General features: G+C 39.9%; 1 non-coding gene across 1 annotated transcript; it reads left to right on the top strand.

Annotated features, from left to right (window-relative positions):
* The first annotated feature begins 1996 nt into the window (after positions 1-1996).
* On the top strand, positions 1997-2087 carry TRNAY-GUA. The gene is given in 2 exon segments: positions 1997-2033; positions 2052-2087. It is a non-coding gene; the product is annotated as a tRNA-Tyr (tRNA).
* Positions 2088-6252: the final 4165 nt, after the last annotated feature.

The raw sequence follows: 6252 nt of genomic DNA, 5'->3' as shown, positions 1-6252 counted from the left end.
TGCTTCTCTCTACTACTGGATCATTTCCAACAGCCTACTTGTATGGTGCTATTATCCCATTACCAAATAAAAACCATAGGTTCTGGGAGCAAGAAGGGGAGCAGATACAAGGCTCGCCTTACACTCGTGGTTACTCCAAGGCTCTTCACAGCTCCTTCTAGATCTCCGAGTATCATGCTAACAAGTTGTGTAAAGAGCTGAAGTTTTGGTGCATGGGTGTCATGGGGGACCTGAGGTTTCCCTTCTTACCTCCCTCTTCTCCAAGGCTTGAAGGAGGTGATGTAGATCAAGACGTATGCCCCTTCTGAAACTAATAATAAAATAAAATAAAATGCTAAAAAAAAAATGATGTATGCCCCTTCGACAAATCAGTGGGTGCCTGTTATTTGCCAAGAACTGAGTTTGGACCTAGAAGGCAAGGCCAAGTCTTCAGGAAGTTCAATTTCTAGAATGCAAAGAACTTTTCTCAAGCAATAACGCTCAATCCAACGATCTTCTATGTAGTCTACAAAATTTGAAGAAAGTAATTTAGGAAGGCTTAAGCTATGAGCTGGTGTAGTTGAAGGATCCAGGCTTTGACTCCAGGGTTTTGGGGTTCATGAGTTTGAATTCTACTACTCTCAATGGTTTGGTGTTTGTTTAAATAATAATAAAAACATCCACCCTTTAAATTTCTCCAATGTATTAAAAGTGGGCACAAAAACTTGTGATTAATAACAGGTGTATGATTGATGAGAGAGAACCTCACAATCTAGCTGGGTACATGTTACTGATCCCCTAGTGTGAGGACATGTAATTATTCCTTTCCTATAATCTACAGAGGAAAGGCAATTACTACTCTCTCATGAAATCACTGAAATATTGTAGTCTCTAAAAATCATTTTGATTAAAAAGAACCAAGTCTTTTTAGAGAAGTGGCTGATTTCAGGTTTGGAGCAGGAAGCAAGAAGAGCTGTCAAGAAAGTAAAAGTTTCTGCAAACTACTGGCTCAATAGTTCGCAGGAACCAACAAGAAGTTTCCATTGGCTGGATACGGAAGAAACTAATGATTAAAAGGAATACTTACTGCATCTTTAAAATGCAGGGAGAAAACATATTGATCACCCGTGGAAATAACTAGAGAGCAAATTATTTACTCTGAAATTTGGCAATTCATGGATAAGAATCAAGCATTATTCTTATGTATTATATGTGAATTTTATTTAAGATAACCAAGTAGTTCTAGTTGGTGAGTAAAAGTTCTTTAGAGAGTATTTCTAGCCAGTAAATGTGGAAGAAATATAGAATTAGAAATCACAATTTAGCAAGTCATGAAAAAATGATTCAAGCGGTGATGACATTGATTCAAATGTCATTTAACGATAGGCTGATGTGGGAATTTACAATGGAGCAAAGGACTATATATATGTGAACCCGCTGATCAATGTTAGCATTTAAAGTTGAAACGCGCCTCCTGATATGATGCTCAATGTATGAAGTACGTAGGACTGTTTGTGAACTCTTACTTTTGTAAGAATTGTAATCTAAAATCAAGTCTGCTTGATTGGGGTGGGGATGCGTCAGAACAGGGGCGGGGGCAGCGATGGTAAAGTGTGGGGCGAGGCGCTTAGAGGCGGCGCTCCTTGAGGGCCCTCCACCCGACCCTGCCAATTCCCCCCCAGTGCCCCATTCCAGTGGATTCTCCTCTTTTCCTTTTCCCGCAAGTCCTCCCCTACCCTACACACGCATTTGTTTCGCTAACGCCCCTCCTGTCACCGTCTTACCTGTTTTCTGGTCACTGACGATGGTTGTCTCTGCCCCCTCCATGGAAAGCGGCGCGGGCAGGGGAAATGCTAATGTAATTGGGACCCCACGCCACTCCCAAGCCCCGGCGCATGCACGACTCCGTTGAATGGGGCTTCTAAACAACTTAAAACATATCGGACTTGGGGCCTTCCAGTGTCTCGACCTCCGTAGTTTCCACAAAGAGTAATATCCTAGCTTTACTATCGGCTCTCCTTCGATAGCTCAGCTGGTAGAGCGGAGGACTGTAGACCAACTCGTGTGTAGGCATCCTTAGGTCGCTGGTTCGATTCCGGCTCGAAGGAAGCTCTTCCTACTTTTGCGACCCTAGTCGCAAAGTGCAAATTAGGGAGATTTCCGGAACGCCTACAAACGTACGAGTATGCTGTCCTGTCGCCTGGGATCACACTTGTCTCTTCTTTCTGCAGTACACAAACGCACACCCTTCGGCGCAAAAAACAGTCTCTGTTACTCTCCTACCTTATCCTGCAGCCATAGCCAACCAGTCCCTACAGCATCCTGCGCCGCCTTCACTCATTCTGAGCGCCGGCTCTGCCATCTCCACTTTGCTCACCATGGACAGATCCCTGCCGAACAGGTGGGCAAACAGGAGCGGCAGACAGCAAGCCCTGGAGGCCAACAAGCATATAGGCCATCACACGGGTCACAGACAGCCATGACAACCTTCTCGTAAACTTCACTCTGTCATGCTCTGTATCTGTCTGCATCCTTCTCACTCCGTCTTTTTCTGTCTTTTTTTCTCTTTTACTCTGATGCCGTATGAATATATTGACCTAAAATGCTCAACCTGCCTGCTTAGTCTAGTGTTTGTACAGCATTGCCCTTTGACACTTTTAATTGCTAATTCTGTACTGCACTTTAGAAAATTTATAGAATGAAAAGGCAGCCGTTTTGTCAATAGAGTTTGAGGTACAATTATATCTCCTAGGGGCCTATTTATGTGGCTCTTCAATCTGGTGTCTGAATTGTTGCTCCTGAAAACTAAGATTTTGTCTTGGCATTTATTCTTGTTGCCTCTGAAGCTTTTTGGCTCTTATAAGAGCAATATGCTCTCCCTACTTTGTTCACACCATTCAGCACAGGCAGGTCAACTGCATGAGGATTCTATGGCTCTGCCTCCACAAAGAAACCCTAGCCTTGAATATTAACATATGTAGAAATTGGCCTAATGAGAATGATGGAATCTTAGGCCTTTTCTGGACATTCTAGAATTTTACCTCTTCATGCAATGGGCTAATGCTTCCACCATCATGTTTAGTTTTTTTTCCCTATCTACTAAAAAATGTGCCCTTAGAGTTGTGAACAATGGCAGGTATAGTCTAGGATTACACCTCTTATGCTTCATCTTTAAAAGACTCTGACACTTATCTACATTTCCTTTACTCATTATCAATTGAAAATGTGTTCCATTTTGGGTCAGGTCTTATGACTTAGTAAGGGGCCTAGTAAGTCCTGCATCTTCTTCTTAACTCATGATCCCAGGTTGTGTTGAGTCAAAAGAGCTCCTGCTCCTCAGGATTGGCATTCAGATATGTTTTGTTTACAAACCATTTAATAAACACCTAATCTGCTTCTGGTATTGTGCTTCTGCCAGGGATATAGAGATTAAAATATAGGTCTTGTCCTAAAATATTGTAGTATCTGTAGGGGACACAGAGATGGAAGCAGACATAATATGATGTGCTGAAAACTGCAATAGAGATAAATAGAACATTTCATGTAAATCTAAAACAAAAATTAATCTTGGGAAGTTTTAATTCAGGCTAGTGTGGAGGGCAAAGTAGAAAATGTGGGAAGCCTTCAGGTAGAGCCAATATACTGGAGTCAACTGAGTTCTGGAACAAGAGTAGTAGATCTGTAATTAGGTCAGTGGAATGGACATGGAACAATTTTAGAAAATAAACAGAAACCCAGAAAGTGCTGGTTTTCTAACTATATATGGTAGCCCTAGAGCATATATACAAGTCCAGGACTAGCAGGAAACAAAGATACAAATAATCGTGCATGAAATTTTATCCTATCTCATCATATCCCTCGGGTTTTAACTGCTGTGCACCCCAGGAGCAAAGGGAAGATTTCTCAACATCTCTTGCGAGTCTTCATAAAGAAGACACCATGATATATATATTTATTCTACCAGAATGACCAGCAAAAGAAAAGTTAATGTTTGTGTACTTCCACATTCATCTCCACTCCATTCATTTCCACTCCTACTGTCATTTTCTCTGCACATACTTTTTTTGCAGCTGCCTGGCTTGCATTACCTGACAAATGAAGGCAGAAACATTGTTGATGCGAAGAGAGAAAAATCTTATATGTTGAATGAAGGGTTTGCCTCCTTTTCAGATTTGGCAGGAATGAGGAATTTGAAAATTTCCAGTCAAGATTTCTTAAAATTGTCTTCTCTTTCTCAAATTTCATCATCTTATCTCTTTACCTGGGTAGCTTTTCTCAGCTGATGCCTGGATCAAAATAATCCTCTAGGCTGGCAATCCCCAGTGGTAAATAAATGGTTGAAAATAGGTTATAAATGAAATGTCTACTTTTCGATGATGGGATTAATAAGAAACTGAAACTTTTGTCACTCTTCTTCATCTCTGCACTCAAGCTAATACCAACAATCAAGAAGGATGTGGTCCAAGACTGGTAAAATGACTATTCACATGTAAATCCATAAGCAAGAAACATAAGACCTAGATTCAAATGGAACATTTTTTCAACCAGTAGTAGGTAAAGGGAGTGTGGGTAAGTGTCAGAGTCTTTTCAAGATGGAGGATGAGAGGTATAATCCTTTCAGATCTACCTTTGCCAGCCAGTCCTATATTTGTTATACAGACTGAAATATCTTTAGGCATTTCGTAGCAAAGTCCCCTAATTTAAATATCATAGTCTGCTCAAGCCAAAATTATTGAGCACTTTGCAGATAAAGAAAACTCTTTAAAAGAGGGGAGGTGGTGTCCTAGAGGCTGATAATCACAATAAATAACATGGTGACTCAGCCTCTTCAGAGTCAGAAGGCAGTTCCTTCCCCCTTTTTTTTTATAAGGGCGAACAGCATCTAAGAAGCCATGCCTGGGATGAAAGCCTAAAAAACAAGCAGTTTCTTACTAGGCAAGACTCCTTATTTTCCCATGTGTTTTTCACATTGTTGCAGCCTAATTGTCTCTCTGTGTATTTAAGATAATAAGAGAATTCTCAGTTACAAAAAGGGAAAGTGAGTCCCTGCCTCTCTGTCCTGTAGCATGACCCACTCTCAATGGGAAGTCAATATTATCCCAGAAGATGGGAAGTACTGCTCTTTTTACAGGTGGGCTTTTTTCTTCCCCTCACCTTAATATTTTACTGAAAATATTGGAGGCCCAGAAAGGGTCACATTTGAAGTAATGAACTTAATCAATTTCATTCCCCAACTCCCATCTCCACCCTAATTCTTTGACTCAGTCAAAATGTGCCATGTTTCCTGGGCTTACAAACACCACACGATAACAAGGCACTCATTCTGCTTTAATGCCTCCGCTTCCTTGTTTTATCAAATACCTTCTCATTTGATCCTTCTTTTATCAAATTTCTTCTAATTCTCTCTTACTCATTTCAGGATCATCTTTATCAGAATCTTTTTCTAGCTCCCCAAGTCTCAATTGGCTCTTCTCCTCCTTCTGTCTTTGGTACTCCTTGACAACTTCCACCTTTCCACCTATCACACTATACTGGTATACTTTAACATTCTCTTTAAGAGTGAGCTCCTTGAAGTTTGGGACAAAGCCGTATTTATTTTAGTATCATCAACACCTTGCACAGTGCCTTGCACAGGATAGAAGACATTTCAACATCTGCTCATGAGGGCTCTGAATGAATTATCACATCCTGGAGTAATGACTAGAGATCTGCTTTATCAGAAGACAAAAAAAGGCCACAATTTCTTCTATGATAATAACCAGAGGTGGCATATTCCATATAAAGATCCCACGGTTTTCTGTGATGAAAAGCAAATGAGAAAGCTTCTGGGAAGTACATAGTAAGATATTCAAATTAACCCTACACTGAAAAAACCTGAAAATTGAAAAGAAATATGAAAATATTTGCTTGATGACATTGGAGAGATAACAAAGGTGAGAAGAGCTGCTCAGCTAAAATATAGGTGAGGTAAAAAATCCAAAGTGATAACTAGAAAATCTCCACATTTATGAAAATTATTCATTTTATGAAGCTAGTATAAACTTTATACATCAAAAGCGGACAAGGACATTGAATAGGAATTATCATAGGCCAATCTCATTTATGAACATGGATATAAAAATTCTAAACAAAATTTAGCAAATCAAAAATAACAATACATAAAAACTATAACATATTTGACAAAATTGGCACTATTGGATGAAAGTAGAATTAACATTAGAAAAATCAATGTACTTCATCACACTAACAGACCAAAGGAGAAAAATAATAAGA

This window comes from Pteropus alecto, unplaced genomic scaffold (assembly GCF_000325575.1).
Source record: "Pteropus alecto unplaced genomic scaffold, ASM32557v1 scaffold1197, whole genome shotgun sequence".
Taxonomy (NCBI): Eukaryota; Metazoa; Chordata; class Mammalia; order Chiroptera; family Pteropodidae; genus Pteropus; species Pteropus alecto.
The sequence above is the reverse complement of the archived record's forward strand: the minus strand, read 5'-3'. Positions and strand labels throughout refer to the sequence as shown.